We start from the raw sequence: 25,556 nt of genomic DNA on the forward strand, positions 1-25,556 counted from the left end.
CACACAAATAACAAAAAAAGATTTAATTCTAAACTCATGAAGGGATTACTAGAATTTGGTTCTGATATAAGTACTTAAAGGAATTCTGACATATAATATACACATATGCAATTTTGAAGCAGGTATGTGACCATCAATAAAGTTGGAAATGACTATTCTGATTTTGAACAAAAATTCAGCGTTCATTCAAAATTTAGTTAATAAAAGCCAAATTGTGGTAAACATGCTGAGAATAAAGGCAGAAGGATAAAAAAATATAAACTGTCACTACCTATTATCAACCCCCAAAGAAAGCTCTCATCTAAAAGGGGCTAAGATATAGTTTGTTCTGAAGACAAACGTGAGTGACCGTAGCCTGAAAACACAGGTTTAGGTCACTGAAAATTCCACGTCCCAGTTTCACTGTTACAGAACAAAGAAAGCCATAAATCAAGACACTTTTCAAATAGATTGGCTGCAATATTAAGCAGGTGGTTTCCAAAAAGCAGAGGAATCTCAGCTATGTCTCTCGAATGCTGTCTGAGATGCTTGTTAGAGAGTGTGGTTTGGTTGAATTACTATGTTGCAAAGATTTTATCATAGGTCACAGGACATTACGTCTGACAGACAGGTGGACAAGGAACAGCTCTTTAGTGGAACTTAGCATAGCCAAATGTATGATGTGGTTGGGCTCTGAACCTGCCACACTTTAACCTCTTCCCATCACTCAAGGTCTAATAGTCAACCACTCTTTGGTTTTCTTATTTGTTTATTAGGTTTGGCTTTTTTGTTGTTGTTGTTTGTTTGTTTGTTTGCTGTGTTTTCAGACAGGGTTTCTCTGTAGTTTTAGAGCTTGTCCAGGAACTAGCTCTGGTAGACCAGACTAGCCTCAAACTCACAGAGATTCACCTGCCTCTGCCTCCCAAGTGCTGGGATTAAAGGTGTGCACCATCGCCGCCCGGCTTCAACCACTCTTTGTAGACGCAGAATTCTTCTCAGGTTCGCATTTTCTGCTTTCTCTCTGGAGAAACAATGGGGAATCTTGGTCATGACAATGATGGTGTCCAGAGCTGTTGCATGAGGACCGGTAAAACATAGTCAGAAATACTGTTTATTGTATTGTTCAAGAGGTTGACACTGGATTTCTCAAGCACTTCAGGTTGGCCCCACATGTTCCACTCGTGCCTGAAAATGATTTAAAAGACTCAGGCAGTGGTGTTAAATTTAGTCAGAGTAACTTCTCTATCTTAATCGTGGTTGTTATTGAGAGTTCATAACAAAAATTACCTGTCTTGCTCTAGGAGATATCATGTACTTTATCACATTCTTTACATTATATAGCTTTAATCAACTACATATTTTAATATTCTTTTGCTCCTGCACTCTTTCTCTCTCCCCCTTTACTCCTGAAACAAGAAGTTGCCATGCCCTTCAGACTGATCTCAAATTTTTGATATCCCCATTTCGCTCTCCCAAGTGCTGGGATGTATGCATACACTGTTAATGCTTCATTCCTTTGTTTTTATTTTTAAAATGATAATGCTCATAGAAAATAGTTCAGAAAATATGGAAATAAATTTACCAGGAATCTCACCCTTCCCCACTGGTATTATTTGTCTGTATATTTTTTTTGTGGTTTTTCTCCATACATATGCAGGTTTTATTGTTTTTAGCTTGCTTTTTAAAATTGTGATACATAGTGAACGTCTTTCCATATGTGTAATTCAACACAGACATGTTTAATACGTGTCTGACACTACAATGAGTGGACAAGCCATGATGTGCTGGTTCCCTTTGGAGGGATAACTTTATTCTCATTTACTACTAACATGAGCAATATGTCAGTGAAAATGCTTGCATGTGTACTTTCCGAAGGAGAAACTCTCACAAGTATAATAATTAGGTTCAAAAGCATATAAATTAAATGTTAAGTATAATTACATATGCAATAGACTTTCTATAATATATGATCTGCATCTGAAAGTTCAGCTAGCTGAATGTAGTTCAAAGCATTTGAAGACAAAATTGCATCTATACTGAACATATATATATATATATATATATATATATACACACTTTATTTTTTTCTTATTCTTTAAATAATGATGTTAAAAAATTTTATTGGGCATTGTAAGTAATATTTACTGGTAAGTCAAATTATATTAAAGTTGGTGCTGTATGGGAATGCATGCAAAGATTATGTGCAAATATTGTGCAACTTATATAAGAGCTAAGCACCTGTGGATTTGTGTATTTATAGAAGAAAACTGCATGTATGTACACACACACACACACACACACACACACACACAGCCTTCCTGAAAGCCTTTAAGAAAGAGCTGCTTTTCCCCAGACCTGTACCAATAGTGAATTTTGACATTTATAAACATTTTTATTAGACTGGTAGCTCAGTTAAATATATCTAGTATGTTTATTATACCCCTGAATTTTTATTTTCTAATCATATTTTTCAGATATTTTGTTTTAATTGTGGATTTATAAGAACCCTTCTTTTTTTGTTGTTTTTGGTTTTTTTGAGACAAGGTGTCTCTGTAGCTTTGGTGCCTGTCCTGGAACTAGCTCTTGTAGACCAGGCTGGCCTCGAACTCAGAGATCCGCCTGCCTCTGCCTCCCGAGTGCTGGGATTAAAGGCGTGTGCCACCATCGCCCAGCTAAGAACCCTTCTTAATAGTGAGAGTGTGGTGGTTTGAATGAACTGTCCCTCATAGCTCACAGGAATTTGAATATTTGGTCCTCAGTTGCTGGCTGTTGAGGGAGAAGTAGGAGGAGTCTCTGGGGGTGGGCTTTAAGGTTTCCAGTTGACCTCCTCTACTTCCTGTTCAGATGGAGCCGTGAGCTCTGGGCTGTTGCGCCACTGCTCCGCCTGGCTGCGTTCTGCCACGCTCCCTCCGGTGGTGGTGATGGCCTCTTCTCCCACTGGAACTCTCACCCCAAATAGACCCTTCCTTCTCCAAGTTGCCTTTGTATTGGTGTTTTTTCAATAGGATCCCTAACTAAAATAAACACCAGTTCTTGACTACGAATATTTTTCCCCACTTTCAGCTGTCACAGTGTTTAAATGGCTCATGGTATGTTTAAAAGGTTCAGTGATAAAATTCTTCTTTTTTCTTTATTTTATTTTTATTGTGCCTGCTGTGTGAATATGTGGGCGCACCTGAGTATGTGGACATATGTATGTCATGGCATGCTTGGGAAGGTCAGAGGACAGCTTTGGGTGTCGGTCCTTACCTCCCATTCTGTTTGAGTCAGTCTCTTTATTGTTTGTCTGTGTATACCAAGCTGGGTGGCTTATGAGCTTCTAGACAGTCTCCTGTCTCTGACTCCCTTTTTTTCCAGAGGAATACTGTGATTATAGATGTCTTTTGTGGCAACTGCTCTTGGGTGGATTCTGGGAATTTGAACTCAGGGCCAGAAGTACCTTAGCCACCCAGTGTTTTGCTTTTGCTTTTGTTTTTCTTTTTAACCCTTCATCTTAAAACAATTGTAGAGTCATATGCCCCTGTTTATGTATGTATATATATATATATATATATATATATATATATATATATATATATATATATACATATATTCTAAGAATGTCTAGATAGGGGGCTGGAGAGATGGCTCAGTGGTTGAGAGCACTGCCTGCTCTTCCAGAGGTCCTGAGCTCAATTCCCAGCAATCACATGGTGGCTCACAACCATCTGTAGTGAGATCTGGTGCCCTCTTCTGGCCTGCAGGCAGACATAATACTGTACATAATAAATAAATAAATCTTTAAAAAAAAGTGTCTTTATAGCTTTGATTTAGGTTAAACATGAAATGCCTTATAAGGGAACATGGGCTCATGGCCTTTGTTTTGTTTTGTTTCTAAGACAGGGTTTCTTGGTATAGCCCTGGCTATACTGGAACTAGCTCTGTAGACCAGGCTGGCTTGGAACCCACAGAGATCTGCTTACCTCTGCCTCCCAAGTGCTGGGGTTAAAGGTATATGCCACCACCTCCTAGCTGGGCTCATGTATAGCCCCAGCTCTTAGCTCCAGCTCTTCCAGTCCTGTTCCTTCTGCTTCCTTCTGCCTCCATGGTGTGACCAGCTGGTGCCTATTCACACCGACATGAATGGGACCTCTCCTGCTTTCCCGGTGTTGATGGACTGAAGTCCTTTGAAACTATGAGCAAAAATAACTGTTCCCTGATATGCTCTGTGAGTCTCTTGTGACAGCAACAAAGACAGTGACTGGTGCAACCCCCAGGAAAATCTCCTTCATTGTGAGCATCTGGCATATGTTGTAAAAGGAGCAGCGGGTCGCTTCCCACTGCCCGGCTCCCCGATAGCTTTACCCGAAATAATTACACGGAAACTGTATTCATTTAAACACTGCCTGGCCCATTAGTTCTAGCCTCTTATTGGTTAACTCTTACATATTTGTTGAATCCATATCTAGTAATCTGTGTATCACTATGGGGTCGTGGCTTACCGGGAAAGATTCAGCATGTCTGACCTGGCATCTTCATGGCAGTCAGCTCTCTCTGTGACCCTGCTTTTTTCCTCCCAGAATTCAGTTCTGTATTTTCTTCCTATCTAAGGGCTGCCCTATCAAAGGCCAAGGTAGTTTTCTTTATTCAACCAATGAAAGCAACACATAGAAAGAAGACCCTCCTACACCAGGCATAACTATACCGCAGTATCAAATACCGGAAACTGATATTTATGCAGTTTGTTTACCTTAATTTTTTTCACCAGTTCTTCACTGGTGTGTCTCTGGTTGTGTCTCTGTATGTTGGTTCCATGTAATATTACCACATGGACAGATGATATGGCACCATTATTGTCAACATGTGGAAAAATTCAACGTGAAGTTTCCCTGTATGCCTCTCTTGAAGACGCATGTGCTCTGCTACAGTTTCTCTAAGTTTATCCTCATTCTCTTGAATACATATGTCACTAAATTTGGAGAATTTTGACCATGATTTTCAAGTACCTATTTTCCCTTTCAACCCTTCTAGGAGGCCAGAAGTAGGAATGTATAGTTCCTTCGTTACTGTCATAGGGTCTGGATAACCCTGAACACACAGCCAGACCCTGGCTATTGCCTAACTCAGTCACACACAGTCACCTGCATCCTGAGAGCTGGACAACATAGTTGCTAAAGAGAAAACAGACTAGCCAGGTGGTGGTAGCCCATGTCTTTAATCCTAGCATTAAAGGAGGCAGAGGCAGGTGGATCTCAGGAGTTGGAGATCAGTCTGGTCTACAGAGTGAGTTCCAGGGCAGTCAAGACTGTTACACAGAGAAATTCTGTCTCAAAAAAAAAAAAAACCAAAAAACCAAAACAAAACCAAAAAAAGATCAAATGGACTTGTCTGGGCAAACCACACCAGGAAGTAGAGACTACTTGCAGCCCCTGAAGCTGTATTTAACTTCCCATCCCCCAAATCCACTATATTAAACTCCCAAGTGTGCCCTTCCCTCTTCCCAGGCACCTCTTTTCCCACTGGAGAGGGTCTGCTTCTCATTGTTTGGAAACAAACAAACAAACAAACACCAGTCTGTTCTGCTGAGGTCTGACAGTCTCTTTCAGCCTGCTGTCTCTCTCTGCAGCCTCAGAAATCTAACAACTAGACTCTCTTTGGCCTGGTTTCTTTCCATTGCTCAAGTTTGGTAAATTCCATTGATCTGTCTGCAAATTCACCGATTCTATGTAGTTCTTTTTATTATACAGTTAAATCCACCTAGTGAGTTTTAAATTTTCATATATTGTACTGTTTCATAATTTCCCTTTGTGTTTTCTCCTCTGCTGAGGCCTTTGTTTGTGTTCCCATGTAACCGATTTCTTAACTGATACTGAAGCGGTTCTACATGGCCTCGTGCGGGCTATTTTTCTCGGGATTGCAACATTCCAAATTGAAACATCACCCTCCAGCCCAAGGAGCAAAGGAGAAGCTTGGGAGCTTCAGGGGGTAAACAAAGGGTCACATGTCTGGAGGAACAGAAACTCAAAAGGTTCTGGAGAGCTCCTTCCAAGCAATATCAAACAGAAGTAAACAACTGTCTGGGGGGGAAAGGTCTACCCACTGAACCGCAGAGAAAATGTGCTGCCTGCAGGCTGGAGAGAGAGCTCCAGGCTCTCTGTTGTAACTTGTGCACCTTCACACACACTGGTGGTTGGGGCCTTCTGGTGGTCCAGCTGCTTTTGTTGTTTGTGTCATCCCTACTCCTCGTAAATAACCTCTCATTTATACTCCTGTTAGCAATCCCAGTAAAACCTCATTGGTATGCCAGGATCAACAGGTATATAATTGTTGCTTTGGTCTGGGATGGGTTCCCTTTCTGGATAAATAGACGTGTGTCTTGCATCCCCCCAGAAGTCTGTCATGCAGCACTGCCTTAACATTCATATGAGATAATCCCAACAACAGATTAATGCTGACATTAGTGCTGCTGATTTTCTTATTTAAATTATGATCCCCCCCCCCCCATGTGTTGGTATGATGAACAGTTTCCAACTGTACCCTGGGTATTTTGGATATTATTATTAATCCCAATTTGAAGAGAAAGACCGCTGACCCAAATCATCATGGCCAAGTTAAGGCCAGCAATTAATTTCAGCAGGCTTCTTTATTTGTGTACATGAGTACCTCCCCCTAAGGCAGGGTTTAAGAGGTCAGCATTGGAGGTGGGGAAGGCAAGGGTTCTATAGCTCAGGAGTAGGGAGCTCCACATGGGGCATCTGGCAGGCAAATAGGCAGGGTTATAGAAGCAGAATGTAACAAATTGGTCATAAAAAACCTCTTGTGAAACAAAGATATGGTTGCAAGGTGGTCTTAACAAGGTAGTCATAACAAGATGATCATAACAACAGGTATTCATAGCATCAGGTAGTCATAACAAAGTGGCCATAACCTTAGGGTTGCTGTTTCCTGGGACAAGTAGTGCAGAACAGCTTGTAGTTAAGATTACAGGTGAGACATAGCACAATCCTTGAGAAACAGAGGTTTAATCATAAACAGGAATGAGCCTAGCTTGTCTTTACCATAAGATGATTTTCAAACCTAAGATGGCGTTTTATCACAGCAACAGAAACCCTAAGACAATATGAAATATAAAACTCCCAGGCATGTGACACTCAGCCATATTTTGGCCAGTTTGGAATATATTTTGCAAAAATAAAAATGATTGCCATGGTAGGACAGTGAGGCTACGAGTAATATCGAATATATTCTGTTAAGATACTGTTTACATCCAACAAGGTTCATCTGTTTTAAGTGTATAGTGTAATGAATTTTAACAGATACTACAGTACTGAAACCAAAGCCATATTAATATATAGAACATTTCACTAACCTAAACCATGCCTTCCTGTTCTTTCCCAGTCAGTTCTCCTTCTTCACGATTCTTCAACCCTTAGTCTGCTGTTGCTTTTAACTGTAGGCTTTACTAAACTATCTGTGCTAAGCTGTGATGTTTAATAAGTGTACTAAGAACATTGTTCTTTGTGGGTTTTTTTTCTTATGTTTTCAGCTCACTGGTCTTATTGAGATGTAGTCTCATGGTCAGTAAAGGAACATCTGTATATGTGTAGAATTGTAGAGCATATATTCTTTTTAAACCTAGCTCTTTTCTCAGCTTAATATTGCATTTATATAGTTCCATCTGGTCCTCACTTATTTCTTCATACTGAAGATTCTTGTCACTTTGTTTGAATGCATCTCAGTGTGCTTTCTACTCATCATTTGAGGGCCATTTTGGCCATTGTGTTGTTTTGTTTTTTGAGACAGGGTTTCTCTGTAGTTTTGGAGCCTGTTCTGGAACTCGCTCTGTAGACCAGACTGGCCTCAAACTCACAGAGATCCGGCTGCCTCTGCCTCCCGAGTGCTGGGATTAAGGGATGCACCACCACTGTCCGGCAATTTGGGGCTATTCTATTCTGATTAAAGCTGCTGTAAACACTTCTGTAAAGGTATTTGTTGAGTGGTGGGGGGCATCTTTTAATTTCTCTTGGGTAAATATATAAATGTGAGACTGTTGAAAGTGATTTTATAAATATGTGTGTATACATATCGCATATAATGTATGTGTTGAATTTTGTAGGAATAGTTTCCGAATTGGCTTACCACACTGCATTCTCAGTACGGCCTCTATTCGAAATGCCAGTGATTTTTGTGGCCTTTGTCACAGGCAGTCCAATTATTCAGAAATGCGCTTAAACTGGACTACAGGATTTCTGGCAGTGAGAGAAAAGCCGGCATTCCTCAGGAGCTTGTGAAAGCAATTCCATCTCCCAAAAGGACTCATTTCCTTTGACTCTGGGCAAGAGACATATGGGCTGCCCGTGGCACCTAACGCATCAAAGCACACGCTAGCCTCTTGGCTGCCTCAGTATCATGAGTACCTCTCAAAGTCCACACTAGCATCTCAGCCCTCTCACCTCCTTCTCTGCCCCAAACCCCCTCAGGCTCAGCGGTGTCCCCTCCCCCAGCTTCTCACACTCCTTATAACCCACCGTTTCCACTGTGCTCTCCCGGACTCCTGCTCCCGCTTCCTCTCTCTCATGCCCTTTCTTTCCCTCTGTGGTCTGTTATCTATCTCTTGCTGTCTCTTGCTCTCACTGTCTCCACAACTCTCTAGCCCTGGCCATGTTCAGTCTACTTCTTTCTCTCTCTGTGCTGGACTCTGGCTGTTCTAGCCCTCCTATCTACAATAAAAAACTTAATCATATTGTGGCACAGCCATGTTGGCAGTTTCTTCACTGCATCTCCTCAAACACAGGAGTGAAGTGCTATCTTATTGTGCTCATAACCTGTGCCTTTCAAGGAATATGTCTGTTCCGTTAAGTCTGTGGCTACAAGCTGATGCGTTATTGCCATCTGAATTTCTGCAGGATTTGTAGTGGTATTCCCCTTTCATTGCCTGTATTGATCATTTCTTTTTGTTGTTTTTTGTTTTGTTTTGTTTTGTTTTTCTCAAGACAGGGTTTCTCTGCATAACAGTCCTAGCTGTCCTGGAACTACTTCTTGTAAACCAGGCAGGCCTCGAACTCACAGAGATCCACCTGCCTCTGCCTCCCGAGTGCTGGGATTAAGGGCGTGCGCCACCATCGCCTGGATGTATTAAAAATTTCTGTTTTCTTCATTTCATTATTTCTAGAGGATTTCTACACCATTGACACATTATCCAAAAATTCAATGGGTGTTTTGGCTATTTACAATATATGTTTAAGCTTATTACAGTTGATCCACACATTTTATCTTTGGTTATGAGCCTAGCCTTTAACGGCTGCGCCATCTCTCCAGCCCAATCTACACATTTTATATATAAACCACTTTATGCATAGTATATGAACCTTATGAGTTTAAACTTTTATTTCTCCCCTCATGTCCTCTGGCCACTCTAGTTTATTTTGGTTCTACATCTGCTATCTCCCCAAAGACTGGTGCTATTCTTTTTGCTTTAACCATCCAATTACAATGTAAATATATGTCTATATGGAAATAAAACTATAATTCTCTTTATATTTCTTCTGATATTTCATTGACATTCTTGTCCAGCAGGAAATCAGTAATCTCATTACTTTCTGTTTCACATTAAACCTATGTCTGTGCCTTAAGTTAACCTATTGCCTTAAAAATATTAATCCACTATTAATCTCACTAATATATTTCTTCATTCTAGACATTGTATTTTTCTTATTTTTATTTTTTAAAGTGTTTTTCTAAGTCAGCATAAAAAGTAGTGGTTTTATTATGGCATTTTCATACTTATATGTCATTATAGTTTGTTCTAATCCATCCCTCTCCCACAGGGCATGCCTCATTCCCCACCCACCTCTTGCTGGGTCTCATCTTTCCCCCCAAATCTTCCTCTCTGGCTTTCAAGTCACAAATATTTGACTTCTCCCTCCTTTGCTCATTTGCACGCCCCTTTGTTGGGAACAGGTGAAAGTACCTTTTCCTAAATACTGCCATTTTGACTTCAGCCTCCATTTTACCTATGCACATCCCCACGCCATAGGGGAGCTGGAAGCCTTCTGGTAGCTGACCAACCTCCTCCTTAAACCATAGAAATGGACTGTTAGACATCTTTAGTTCTCTAAAACATGGCTGTTCCCAACATCAGAAAGAATACATGAATCTGATTGGTTGGACTGGAAAGCTTACATTCTATGTCGATTGACCACGATGAAACGCATAGAGAAAGCCACTGGTCTTTGTATCCTGGTTGGTGAAGAAATGTCCCCGTCACTTGGCATAGATGTTTGTGATGTTTGTGCTAAAATACGTGCTGAGATGAACGTTCAGGGACACAGGCAGCTCCCGAGTCTGCACTGTCCGGGACTGACCAGCCAGTTTGTGTTTGTGCTGCCCAGTAATAATGCTTTGCATGACCTCTTCTGTCTGCTTGGGTTGTTTCGGAGCCCCAGACCACAGCACATTTAAGACTTTTCTTTTCCTCCAGTCAGTAAACAAATATATCAAAAGATTTTTTTCTATCTGATGAGGTGATGATGAGATTTATGTCATTTACTCTGTTTACGGCATTTATAATTATGATATTTACTTATTTTAGAAATTGGGAGCCTCTCATATATCAAATGCATGTTTGTGGTTATTTTATCTTCTTGATATAGTAACCCCTTTAATAATATGTGGTGGCCTTATTTATCTCCTGACTAACTTTTGCTTGGCGTCTACCGTATCAGATACATGAATAACTATGACTGCTGTTTTGTCTTCCAATAAATTTTTCAATCAATAAATTGGCTTCCCTGATTTCTAACGCTCTTAGGTATCTTTGCTAGTGAGATATGTTTCTTGGAGACAACACACAGCTGGGTCTTGGGTTTTTGTTCTTGTTTTTATTGTTTGTTTTTAATGACAGGGTCTCATTGTGCAGTTCTAGATGGCCTAGAATATCCTGTATACACCAAGGTGGCCCCAAGCTCATAAGAGATTTACATACTTCTGTCTCCTAGGTGTTGGGATTAAAGGCACACATGGTCTGGCTCAGCCTGGTCTTGGCTTTTAGTCCAGTCAGGTAATCCATGTCCCTCCAAGGGTGAGTTCGTTCACTCTGTATTGAAAATTGTTGTTGAGAGATGTTTTCAGATTCCTGTCACTTTTGTTGATTGTTTTCTGACTGACCAATAATTTAATTCAATAATTAAATTAAAATTTAATTATTTAATTTTTAATTTAATTTAATCAATTAAATGCAATTGACTAAAATGTATTTATTTAAATTAATTAATTTAATTAATTAAAATTAATTATTTAATTTAATTTTAATAATTTAATATTTAATTTATTAAATTAATAATTCAATTTAATCATAATTTAATCCTTTATTTCTCCCATATTAGTATGAAGGGCTTTCTGGTTTACTGTGCTCTAGATATGATGTATTTATTCTTAATTCTCCTTTGTTCGTCTTTTACCTCCAATGAAATACATTCTTTCTGTTCAGTTGGAGCCTCCAGCTCACCCCTGCACAGTCCAGAAAGCCCCATTCTTCTCTCTCCAAACCCCACCCTCTGAGAGAGTCTCCAAACAAAGGGAAAGGTGCCCAAAAGCCCAGACATACATCTTGGTGGCTACTGAAGCTCTCCTCCCTGCTCCTTCCCCTGAAGTCACCCAAGTCCTGGTCTAAGTGCTCAAGTTTTGGCCAGACTTGGGCACAAACCCAGCTTGTGGTGGACACGTTATCACCCCTCACCTATAATCTATAGAACTTTCCAGCCCTGGCTTAGGCGTGCCACTTCTCTGACCTCATGAGACCAGTGTACCCACCTGGGAGTTGCTTTGCTCTCAACAAACCTGTTGGTATACTTTTTCAGTTCAGCTTGATCTGGCTTGCTGTGTCAGTGGAGAAGCGTATTATTTGGGGGCAGAAAAGCTATTGCTTTCCTGGTTCAGCATTATTTGTTCTGTTGATGTAGGATTTCATTATGCCTCTTCTGAATTACTTAGTGGCCATGAACTACCTTTGAATTTGCATTGAAATGTCTTTTTTAATGTCGATATAAAATACAGCTTTGCTGGATGGAGCAAGCTTTGTTGGCAATACTTAAAGTATGGTTGCTTTGTGTTTTACCAGTTTTTAGAGTTTTAAATGGGAAAACTGATGTTTGGCTTTGTAAATGAGCTGTGCTTTTTCTGGGAAGCTTTAAATATTATTTTCTAGGTATATTTGGTATCTTAACTATGATGTATCATAGAGGAATTTTTGTGGGACTAAGCCTGTATTGGGTCTAAATGCTTCTTTTGTTTGGGTGTTCATTTCTTTAGGGATTTTCCCCTACTATAATTTCACTGAATATATTCTGTATGTCTTTAATTTTTTGTCTCAGTTGCTTCTTGTACCCTATTAATTTTAAAGGTTGTCATTTGATCTTCTCTCCGATTTTTTGGATAGTATTATCTTCCTTGTTTACTTTTTTTTCTTTGCTTATAGTTGATTTAATATTTCCACAACTTTGTCTTTCTTTGACTTTATTCTCTTTGTTTGAGTCTATTGGTGATGCTTTCTCCCGTGTTTTTTCACTTGATTCATTGATATGGGCATCCCTGAAAATGCTTACACCACCAAGGAGATGCATAAGGAGAGAACACTCAGCTCAGCACGACTTAGTTAGCAGGTGCCATTTCGAACTTCTGGAGTCTGACACCTGGCAGTTTATTTCAGGCTTGTTTAAGTACAGTACAATCTTGGAAAAAATTCCTGGTAACAATTATCCCATTCCCATGTGCACAGTAAAACTCAAGGCGTGACTACACCAAAACTCTTGCAAAGTGCATGTGACTTCTTCAGTGACGTGTTCTGTAGCTTCAGGGCCTAGTATCTGGTGTGGTCTCTGAGACAGCAGAGAGGCCATGGGGCTATAAAGTACATATGGCATCTCCCCTAAGGATGGGTTCCATCGACTGAAAAACAAAGCTCAAGATAAAGGTCTAGGGAGGGAGAAAGTGGGATCAATGGTTTGGGGGATTTGGGTGATGTATGGCCCTGCAGTAGCAAAGGTAACCAGGTTCATAGCAACATCCCCTCCAGCCTTCCTGCACGGAAGACAGATGGTCATTTCTTCCATTGGGAAGACAACCCTGCTGAGCATGCTTGGTGTCTCCAGTGTTTGTCTGTGAGGGCTCAAGCCCTCGACACACTGGGGCTTTCACTTTAAACTATTTTTCAGACCCTCGATTTCTTCGATGCGTCTTTCTACCATTTTGCTGATGTCTTATCTATTTTTGTGACTTTTTCCCTTTCTAGGTTTGGGATTCAATTGCTCTGCTGTATTGTGACCTCTTTGAGGTCATTGGGTTTTTGTTTGTTTGTTTGTTTATTTATCTGTAAACTCTGGAAGCCACCACCTCATGTTTTACCTGGTCAGTCTCTTTGAATTTAGTAGCTGAGTTGTAGTTTCTTTAGGTGGATCATGGGATTTTACTCTCTCATGTTTCACAGTATTGTTATGATTTGTGAATCTGTTTGAAAATCTCTTCTGGTTTTAGTTGGAGATCTTATTGAGAAGCCTACTCTTCTTTTGAGATTTATCTATTTATTTTATGTATATGACTTCTATAAGCAGTCCTCTGATTGTTGTGTGTGCTCTGTGGCACATGCCCATGCAGATAGATGATAGATAGATAGATAGATAGATAGATAGATAGATAGATAGATATTTTTTAAAAAAATCCAAGGCATCTGTGGTAGTTTGAATATAATTGGCTCCCATAAGTTCATAGGGAGTGACACTATTGGGAGGTGTGATCTTGTTGGAGGAAGTGTGTCACTGTGAGCATGGGCTTTAATCTCATATATGCTCAAGCTAGGCCTACCTAGTGTGGCAGTCTTTTTCTACTGCCTGCAGATAAGATGTAGTGCTGTGGGACAATGGTCTGTGTCCTGTCACTTATATTTTAAATTAATGCTGATTGGCCAGTAGCTAGGCAGGAAGTATAGGCGGGGCAATGAGAATTCTGGGAAAAGGGAAGTTTCAGTCTGCAGTTGTGACCCAGCCTCAGAGGAAGCAAGATGTAGACTGCCTCACTCAAAAATGTACAAAGCCACGTGGCTAACTCAGACAAGAATTATGGGCTAATGTAAGTTATAAGAATTAGTTAATAAGAAGTCTGAGCTAATGGGCCAATCATTTATAATTAATGTCGACCTCTGTGTGATTTCTTTGGGACTTAACGACTGCAGGAACCAGGCAGGACAGAAAACTCGGTCAACAATGTAGAAGTCTCAGCTCCTTCTCCAGCACCATGCCTGCCTGCACACCACCATGTGCCGCCACGATGACAATGAACTAAAACTCTGAAACTGTAATCCATCCCCAATGAGATGTTTTCCTTTATAAGAGCTGCCATGGTCATGCTGTCTCTTCACAGCAATAGAAACCCTAGCTAAGACAGCATCCAAAAGAAGACCCAACAAAACCAAACTACCCTTAGGTTAGTAATTCATTTAAAAATTCTTTATTTTTAAATGCTTTTAACTGAAATGGATTACATCAGTTTCCCCCTTTCTACCGGTGCCTCCCACATACCTTCCACCTGTCTCCCCCTATGCCCTCTACTACTTTCAAACCGATAGCGTCTTTTTCTTTATTATACTCTGAATTTTTAATTACTGGCTTGCAACTACATTTGGCTCAGCTTACTTAGACTGCCAGTTACCAGTCCTGCTGTTATCAAGACTTTATACAACAGACTGGAACATGCCCTCTGACACTTGACTATTTAAACACGATCTGGACAGAGTCCTGCTTCTCCTCACACACCACATAAAAATGACAAACAATAAACCATATATAAGGAAGAGCCCTGCATTCACATGGGGGAAATTCAGTCTATAGTATTCTTTCCTTCTTGTTCTAACCTTAACTTTTCTTAAGTACCTAAGTTTGTGTAATATTGCCAGAGCTCTGACCAGTAAAATAATTGGGCTTAGATTTCTCTGATTTCTGGAAGTCATGGACTAAATTTCACAGTTAGTTCGTTTCCTCATAGCTTTTCCTTTTCAGACTACATCTTTCGACTTCTGAGTCCCACATTTTAAAGTACTATAATATCATAGGTACGTTGAGTTTTCCTTAGTGAAAAACTGAAGTGGGGAAGGCTAGGGCTGCACTTGCAGGAGACTTTTTTTTCTTAATCTTATATGAGTATATCTCATCAGACTTCCGTTCATATTCCAAATCTCAACCTCAGAATAGTATGCTAATTATATTATAAAAAAAGCAAAGAATGTTGATCAGACTTGAGGGTAGAGGTAGGAGTAGACTATTCCAAAACATTTTTCATTCTGAAAAGTAGGCATTGGTGGAGGTGCTGTAGTTTTGGTAAAGCATCGTTGCCTTGATCTGCAGCCTATGGCGTGACTTTAGAAGTAAAAGAAAGTTGGTTATCAGGGACGTGCTCTTCGGAAGCGTATGGGCACGCTGGCCTCTCTTCTTTCCTCATCTTCCCATTCCTGCCACCTCAAAGCAGGCAGTTTCCTCTGCCCCACACTGCCACCGTGATGTGTCGACTTAGATCAGTGAAGCCTGGGCCCTAAGAGCTCCAATATGCAAGCCCATCATCAAGGCTACTGAAGTGTGTGTTTAAATAAACAGGAGTCATGAGGTGTGTGTGTAATTAAGCCGTGAAGGAAGTTGTCACAGTGATGGGAAGCTGACAAACACAGGAAGTCTGGATGATTAACGTGAGCGTTGACAAAAATAATGGCTGGAGAGCCAAAACAATAGCAAAAACAGCTCGATGCCAAACAGACAGCATTAACGTTAAGACTCAACGGTTACAGATTTATTAACTTTTTTTCTTTCCTTAATGTTTATTCATTTACTCTAATGCATAATTTTTGGTTGAAAGAATAGGATCCAAATGTATGTCCGGCTCTGGGTGGGGTCGTGAATTTCTGAACTGTCAGGAAGATCTTAAGATGACTATCTAGCAGGAAGTGCTGGGGCAGAAAGCAAAAACCTACTACTGTTTTCTCCATTAAGAACTGGCCACCTGGGTGAGGAAACCCCTGTGTGAAGGCTGTCTGTTCCAGAAACTTCAGAGAGAGCCTATGGCCTGTCCTCACATGCAGGTCGCCACAATGGCCCTTTCCCGACTATCGGCTCTCATCCTACAAGTGACTGCTTCCCGCCATAATGGCCTCCCTGACCACTGTCTACTCTCAACCTGTTTAGCATTTCTCTGCAGCAAGCTTTATCTGTCTCCTGCACTGTACTTTGTGAAGATCAAAGGGAGTGAGCTCTCTGGCCCCACACAGAAGTCTCTCCCCCATTTGAATTTGGGGCACCAGTTAAAGCCTTGGTGTCCCCAGAGTCTCCTGTTTTTACACAAGCAGAGCCACCGTGGTAGCTTGGTGAGTTCTATATCTGTATGACTGAGACCACTCCTGACCCTTCACCCTTAATCTGCCTTAAGCTTTGTTGTGAACACAGGATTGAGATAGCTGTTACCGGGAAACTTTTTTCCAAAGCTGCACTGTACTTAAATGCCTGAAAAATAAACTGCCTGGGATAAGACTCCAGAAGTTTGAACCAGCCTGGCTAACTAAGTCGTGCAGAACTGGGTTTCTTTCCTTGCCTCTCTCTTCTGTTTCCCTGTCTGCCTGAGCATTCGCAGGGAGCCCCACACTTGAGTGCTCTAAGTTAGGCCCTGTTCACACCTGGAATTAATACTTTGTTCACTTATACTGTTAGTATCAGGGGGTATGGGCCTGAGACATAGCTCCATGCTGCCACTGGTGGCAATTTGTGGCGTTCCCTTCAGAGTTCTATGCTCGAGCAAAGAATTCTTTACTTCGCCATGGAAGGAAATGTATGGATGAATTCCAAATGAATTGAGAAGAGTTGAAGGTGTTACGAAGAACAAGTTTAGAATAGATTTAAGTATGAATTAACATTCAGAATAAGAACACCATGGATGTAAGCTTCTCGTGGGTGACTTGTGGCTAAGTGTCAGTAGTAGTCATAAATATGGGGAGGAAGGGTGGTTAAGACATCATTTTTATTACCCGTGGGAATATTTGTGAGATTCTTGGAAAGATTCAGGCTTCATGATGGGAAAAGAGAAAGACCCTGCACTTGGGCCTTAAGTGTGATTTCTTGCTATTTTACACTCTTATCTGAAAAGTCTTTACTGTGGTAATTATTTTCTTGTCATTGCGATAAAATACCACAACCAAAAGCGACTTAAGGAAGAGTTTGACTTTAAGTTCCAGTGGGTTAGCTGTCCGCAATGGTGGAGAAGGCTCGGTGTTAGGAGTAGGAGAAACCACAATTCAACTGCCTACACAGGAAAAAGAGAGCAGACTGCAAGTGGAGCCCGGCTATAAACTCCCAAAGTCTATCCTGAGTGACATGCTTTCATAACTTCCCCCAAACATTCTCACCTACAGGACAACAAGTGCCCAAAAGCATGAGCCACAGGCAAGCCACATTTATTTAACAGGGAAATTCTCTCTATTGAGGCAACGGTCCCAGCAAATACTGCCTTTAATTCTTTTTTTTCAAAGTTTATTAAATTATACTGCCTTTAATTCTTGTCTCTCGGCTGACAAGTGGCTTCAGCTAGATTCTAAGTATGTCCTTTCACTTCCCGTGTCCCCTGAAATTTCCTGTCTTTCTATCCTGCTTCAGTATGAGGAGCCAAAAGAACAAACAAACAAACATAAATGGAGGCTCATGTCATCTCAAATACCACCCACCCTCTCAGATTGAGTCCGGCTGGTTCTTGAAGATGGTAGGCATGGCCATGCTTCAGGATTTCACATTGTTCTGTTTTACTGCATTGTCCACTACTTTCTGCTTAGAGTGCCCTTCAACCAGAAACCTACTGTCTCCTTCCTTTTCTCATCGAAGAACCCTGGCTCCGCCCACGTGATGTATATGGGATGCCCAGGTCTGACTCTCAGATGCCCCTCTCACACTGCCACGCATCTGAGGCATCCTAGCCTCCTCCTGGGTCAGCTTCCTGGTAGGCAGCACCAGAGAATGCATTCCTGCAGCACCAACTGCTCTGCCCACCAGGCTCTGAGCATGGAGGGAGGAGAGAGGGGAGGGGAGGAGAGGGGAGGGGAGGGGAGGGGAGAAGAGGGGAGGAGAGGGGAGGGGAGGGGAGGGGAGGAGAGGGGAGGAGAGGGGAGGGGAGGGGAGGGGAGGAGAGGGGAGGAGAGGGGAGAGGAGGAGAGACAGAGGGGAGGGAAACGGGGGAGGGGCAGACGGGGAAGGGAAAAGTGTCTCAGAGCCCTGCTCTGCTTGAAAGGTCACTGGCTCTGTACCTTGGCACCAGGCCACAGACATCCCAGTTTAGCGCTCTGATTGGTCACAGAGATCAGGCGACACCGCCACCCAGCCGGCACCCTCCCTGTCCAGGGGATCTAGGAGCTTAGTTGGAGAATGAGTGTTGACCGTCAAGGGGCCTGGGTACCTCCTTAAACTAAATTGTTGAGAAAATTAGGGGTTGTAGTAGCCTTCCTGATGGCCCCAGTGCTCTGTGGCAGAGAGGGACCAGTGAGAGGATTAGAGGGTCATTTCTCACCTTGAGAGCATCGGCAGTCACCTCCCGCAGTGGGGAGAGGACCCTAGAGTGGGTGGCCTCTGAGAGATTGAGGGCTGAAGTGGGGAGAGGAGGGGTCCGTGAAAGGAGCTGAGACTGTAAGGTCTCAGGAAGTGGCCTGCTCTGGGGTTGGTGTGTAGCTGAGGAGATCGGGTCCTCTGTGGGTCCCCTTGCCATCGTGTGTGCCAGGCTGCTTGTGGCCCAAATCCACCGGCAGAGTCACAAGCTTGCTGCGGGGACTGGGACCAGAGGCCCAGTGAAGGGAGAGATGTATATTGTAGCAAGTGTATCTCCAGGAAATAAATCCATCATTTTCTTTCTGTCTGTCTGTCTGTCCGTCCTTTCTTCCTTTCTTCTTTTCCTTTTGTTTTTATTTTTAGTTATTTATTTTTTAAGGTGCTATGAGGTTTCTGGATCCTCACTGAGTCAGCCTGGCTTCTCAACATAATGAGAATAAAATAAATACTTAAAAATTTCTCCCTAAAACAATTGTGCAACGTGAAACCCAGATACTTTTTGGGACTCTATTCGTTGTACCATCACAAGTCTGAAGGGAACTGATTCCATGATTTGCCCCTCTTGCTTGAAAAAAATTGATGCATAAGTCTGATTTGGTCTTTTGGGACAAGTTGGCTTGCAGTTGAGCTAAATATGAATTTCAAGTTGGACGAAATGATCAGCCTATTTATATGTACGACTGCACCTGCATGTATGTCTGTGTACTGTGTTCATTCAAGGCCCTTGAAGGTCAGAAGTGGGCACTGGATCCCCTGGAACTGGAAATACAGATGGTTGTGAACCTTCAAGTGTGCTGGGAATCAAACCCAGGTTTTCAGAAAAAGCAGCCAGTGTGCTTAACTGCTTAACTGCTGAGTCACATCCTGAGCCCTGGGCTTGATTTTATATTCAGACAGAATGCTCTCTTCTTTGTAATACTCATCTCTGTAAAAATGTTTCTTAGCCAGGTGTGGTGGTGCACACCTTTAATCCCAGCACTTGGGAGGCAGAGACAGGCAGATCTCAGTGAGTTCGAGGCCAGCCTGGTCTACAGAGGGAGTCCCAGGACAGCCAGGGCTGTTATACAGAGAAACCCTATCTCAAACAACCAAAAGGAATGAAAAGGAGGGGAAAAGTTTCTTCCAGCAAAATAGATACACGGAGTTTTTTCTTTTGATTCCTAATCAGTGCCACCTCAGTGAGATTTCTGAGTTTTAGATACGCATCTTTTACTTTACAGAGTTAGGAAATTCCGCCAGGGTCTGAATTATTAAATCACCCTAGGTAAATCCCAAACTCTCACGTTACAAACTAGAACACTAAATTAACTAGCTGGTAACTTTAACTGTCAAAACGCTCCCTCTTCATCATTCCTTAGGGTTCTCTTGTAGTGAGAAGGGTATCGAGAGACAGATACGGTCAAATAACCAAATGAAGGATGATCCTGAATCTTTGATGAAGAGAGATGAAAGGCCCCTGAATGCTTCCCAGGGTTCCTTTGGGTATGTATGGGATGTTTGACATCTGAGCTTGGATCATGAAAAAGTCAGTCGCACCGTGAGAGAGGCACTGATGTCAAATTCTCACTTTGACATTCTTTACCCAGAGTGTATTTAGAATGAAAACCCCCTTTATTACTACAGACAAGTTAGAATTAATTAATTAGAATTAATTTTAGTTACATTATCATCTCCCCCAGGTAGATAAGATATTTACACACCATCCCTAGGTTAGCCACATCTACAGCTGGGTTTTTATGTTGCTGCTTCTAAATCGAAGATGACAAGTGCTTTTGAGATTTGTGAGACCAATTCACTGTCAATACTGTGGATGTTTATTCTGGTGCCAAACATTGAATTTAGGTGGCTTGCTAGGGGTTATGTTTGGTTTTTACTTTCATGTCTTATCTGGGATTGAAGTGTAAACTGTAACAAGTTGAAAGGCTGTGCTTTCTTTCATTTTCACTTCCTGACACGCGTTCAGGTGTGTCTGTAAGGAGAGAAGGATAGCAATTGTTTTCCCACGTGAAACCGCATGCCTGCTTTTATGGATGCTAATCCACTTTTTCATAATCGCCCTATGATGCTGGTTTTATTTCCATTTTACAACGGACACAGCAGGCTGAGGGAGGCAGAATGACTTGCTTATTTAGTGGCTTATTCATTTATGACTTCAATACCGTTTCTCTATGCTAAATATGCTAAATATGTTAAATCACTAAAGTCATAGCCTTTATTTTTTGTTGCAAAAGGAGCGGTGGGCTGCATTTCCACTGAGATCCCTGCCCCCCAGCTAGTTTACACCTGAAATAATTACACAGAAACTGTATTCTTTTTAAACACTGCCTAGCCCATTAGTTCTAGCCTCTTATTGGCTAACTCTCACATCTTGACTAACCCATATCTAATAATCTGTAAGTCACCACGAGGTTGTGGCTTACTGGCATGAGTCTAGCCAGCGTTCATCTCAGGAATGGGAATCATGGCATCTGCCTGACTCTGTTTCTTTCTCCCAGCATTCTGTTCAGTCTACTTCACCTATCTGAATTCTGTCCTATCAAAAAGTTAAGGCAGTTTCTTTATTAACCAATGAAAGTAACACATAGACAGAAGGCCCACCTACTCCAATTTTTAAAATCCTTTTCCAAGGAGGGCAACCTGGCATCTCTTACAAAAATAGAATCTGTCTGTGTTTCTTCCTGAGGTTCTCTCATAGCAATGCCCGCGTTTTGCTCTCTGTAGATTTCCGAGCTGGGTCTTTAACGTTTTCCATGCCATGGACCGTGGCAGTCTAGTGAAGGTTTCATGAGAGCACACACATGGAGAACAGACTGTAAGATACTATTGCCAAAATAGTCAGAAGCTCTAGTTGTGATGTAATGCTTTTTGGTTGGTTGGTTGATTGGGTTTTTTGTTTATTTGTTTTATTTTGAGTTTTTCGAAATGGGGTTTCTCTGCGTAACCTTTGGCTGGCCTGGAACTTACTCTGTAGACCAGCCTGGTCTCAAACTCAGTGATCCACCTGCCTCTGCCTCCCGAGTGCTGGAGTTAAAGGTGTGCACCACCACACCTGGTGCTTTAAGTGTTTCTTTATGAATGCAGTAAAAAGATTTAGTAGTTAGGTCAGTCTAACTATCAGAGTTGCCAAACGGTGACAAGGATAAATGGCATTTTTAAAAACAGAGAGAAGTGTACGGCAGCACAGAAATAGCTGCTGGTTCTCTTGGCAACGACGCTCCCAAATGGCCAACAACACTGTCATATCCTCCATATTAATAATTCAAGAATATACTAAATCTCACTTAGGGATTAGCATAAACAAAGACTTTTCTCCTCACCCAGGTTCACAAACCGAATTCCTTTTAGTTTAAGGACACTCTTGGGAGAGGCTAGCTCCATGTGCGATGATCTTAGCAGGCCTAGGGCCTTGAGCTGACTTTCTTACACCAAGCATAACAAATGCCTCTGCCACGCAGCAGTGAAGTCTTTACTTGTTTTGAGGCAGGAACTCACTCTGTAGCGCAGGCTTCCCTAGATGACATGGCAGTCCTCTTGCCTCAGCCTCCTAGGTCTTGAGGTTACAGGCCTGAGCCACCACCTTCAGCCTGCAAATCTTCATTCTGATCTTCGGTAAATTCTTGGATAGGGCTGGTGTCCACCACAGAGCTGGTATAGAATGAGGGCTCCCGGTAATTAGTGCCGCTAAGGACGGTCACCAGTGCACAAATTTAAGTTACAGTAGTTGGGTGCTTATTATGTGCCGGGCAGAATAACCAGACAGTTAAGCTTTGAACATCCTAGCTTATTCAGTCTTCCCACCAATCATCTAAGAATGAGACCATTATTATCTCCCAACAGATTGTAGGACTTCATTCTCTCCTTTTACTATGTGGGTCCTAGGAGTCCAGTGCAGGGAGTCAGGCTTTGACAGGCACCTTTATCTGCTGAGTCATCTCAGCATCCCTGGGACTGAGATGCTAAGGTAGACAGTCCATCCCCAGAAGCCTTGCTTTTTGACCATCACATGACAAAACTAGAGTCCTAAAGAGAGAAGTTCTGTGCCTCTCATTACTAGGTCAAAAGGAAGTAAACATCACATACCCTCTGAGACACAAATCAAGCGTCAGTATAAGTGTATTTTCTAAAACTTTTCAAGATATTAAGCATCTGGTTTTTTGACTTGTACAACATTTTTATGTCCCCATCTACTCTCATCACCTTAAAATAAGGAACTAAAACTGCTAAGATAACTCCAGAAACACTGTGTCGAGAAGAGTTGTCATGCTTTGAGAAAACTGGTTGGGTGTTTTCAGTAATTGTAAGAGAAATATATTTGAATTCAACTTTAAAACAAAATGGAGGGGCTGGAGAGATGGCTCAGTGGTTAAGAGCACTGCCTGCTCTTCCAAAGGTCCTGAGTTCAATTCCCGGCAACCACATGGTGGCTCACAACCATCTGTAATGAGGTCTGGTGCCCTCTTCTGGCCTGCAGACATACACACAGAATATTGTATACATAATAAATAAATAAATATTTTTTTTGAAAAAAACAAAATGGAAACAAACAAAAATGTCCCAGGGCAAAAACTGCGGTGATTTACCTAATAGATGGCCGTGGGTTTCACCACCTTATCTGAAACGTGGAACCAGATGTGCAGTCATTTGTGTTACCTTTGTCCAGGGAAGAAAAACATAAGAGCCATGGGCTATTTGTTGTGTATTGTAAGGCTTTCATAATAAATGACTGGGTTGTGTGTTTGTGTGTGTGTGTGTGTGTGTGTGCGCGTGTATGTAAGAATGGATGTATCTAGGGTTAACAAGATACAATAAAGATGGTAGTAAGCCATAGTTAGAACCCCTGAGACAAGAAGGAACTTAACACTAATAACCAGAGGGAAAGCAAATCACCCAAGACAAAATTGAAACTATATAAACTTGAATTTTGGGAAATCTATGTCTGGAAGCAGCTATTTAGCCCATTTTATTTTTAAATCATGGCATAAGTTGTCTTATGTTTACTTTTAAATGTGAAATGTACTTATATTTGTTGAGAGTCCTATCCACACAGCAGTCATAAACATTAGTGATAGCATTTTTTATTTTTTAAAAGATTTATTTATTATGTATACAGTGTTCTGTCCACATGTATGCCTACAGGCCAGAAGACAGCACCAGATCTTATTATTGATGGTTGTGAGCCACCATGTGGTTGCTGGGAATTGAACGTAGGACCTCTGGAAGAGCAACCAGTGCTCTTAACCTCTGAGCCATCTCTCCAGCCCAATATAGCATTCTTAACACTTCATACACATGTGTAAGTAAAAATTAAATAACCCTTCTACTATCTGGAAAAGGGAAGTGCTGGAGTTTAAACCCAGCTACAGAGTCAGAAGTTAGGGCAACACGTGTGTATTCCAGCATTTGAGAGGCTGAGACAGGAGGATCAGGAACTCATGGCCAGCCTCAGCTACTTAAAACTCTGTCCAAATGCACACCCCTATCCCCAACAAAGCAAAAAGGTAAAAATCAAATGAACCAGTTATAAGGGGGATCAAGGTCCAAATTTTTTCCTGTGCAACACAGATCCAGGCTATTTTCTTGGAAGCCCTAGATTTCAGGAATGCACTAGGGAGAAAGCAAAGTGGCAGTGTGGTGGGGTCTGCAGCGGTTGGCTTCAGTGGGAATGGGTACTATAGGTTCGTACAATTGGATGCCCAGTCCCCAATTAGTGAAACTGTTTGGGCAGGATTAGGAGATATGGCTTTGTTGGAAAAGGTGTGGCCTTGTTGGAGGAAGTGTGTCACTGAGGGTAGGCTTTGAGGTTTCAAAAGCTCAGACCAGGCCCAGTGTGTCTCTCCAGCATCATGCCTGTCCGTTCTCTGTCATGATGGTCTAACAAACAGACTAACCCTCTAAAACTATTTTTTAAAAAACCAAAACAAACAAACAAAAACCCTTTCAGTCAGTGATGTGCTTTCTTTTATGAGAATTGCCTGGGTAACTGTGTCTAGTCACAGCAATGGAACAGTAACTAAGATAGCAACCCAACTTGTTTTCAATGAAAGCTATTCAGTTTTTATCTTTTCATACCTCATTTGAAGGGAATGCTTCTACTTGCTAATTTTTCTTCAGCCATCGAATTGCATTTATTGCCTTCTAATGTCTGCTAATGAGAATCACTCAACCGAAACGACACGAATTGTATGTTCTAGGATACACTTTAAAACTCAGGAGCATTGGAAACAAGCCTAAGTTAAAGATGATGATCATTTTGTAACGTACATATGTATATACATTTGTAATATATTTTGTGATATGTACATTTGTCATATATATACTACAGTTTGAGGAGAAAAGGCACCGGGAAATTTAATGTTGGAATCAAGGCTTGTACAGAGAGAGATTTTTAAAAGAAAATGGCTTGATGTGAAATGGAATAATGGGAGTGGTGTCCCAAGGCTAGACCCCACCCAGCTAAGCTTCCAACCAGTGAAAAGGAAAACCTATGTGGCAAAGGAAAGCTTATGCAAATGTAACTCAGTCCATCCCAAGCAGGCAGTGGAACTTGGCAACATCAACCACAGGGTCCCATGGTTCTGGCTTTAGAGTCAGAAAAGAGGCATGAGTAAAGGCGTTCTGGAATCTTCCACACATGCTGTTGAGGCTAGGCATTTGTCAGGGGAGTCCCTGAGTGTAGACCCCAGAAACCATTGCGTGAAGCTGTAAAATTGAAGCCTGGGTTGTGTTGAAGACCCCAGGATGTTAGGAGGGGGGGCAAAGCTGTGGGAGATCTGCCAAGAAGAGTTGCATACAGGGAGTGGAACCAGCCCAAGTGACAGAAGTGTGTTACAATCAGCAAAATGGGAAGGATGGGTCCATCTGATCCCTTTGACACTGGACATAGAGCTACTTGAGTCAGAGTTTGCCCTATGGCTCTTACTTTGGTTCAGTATCTTCTCACTATGCCCCAATTTCTTTATTTTGGAATGATGACATACGTCCTGT

This window comes from Myodes glareolus, chromosome 18 (assembly GCF_982192425.1).
Source record: "Myodes glareolus chromosome 18, mMyoGla1.1, whole genome shotgun sequence".
NCBI lineage: Eukaryota > Metazoa > Chordata > Mammalia > Rodentia > Cricetidae > Myodes > Myodes glareolus.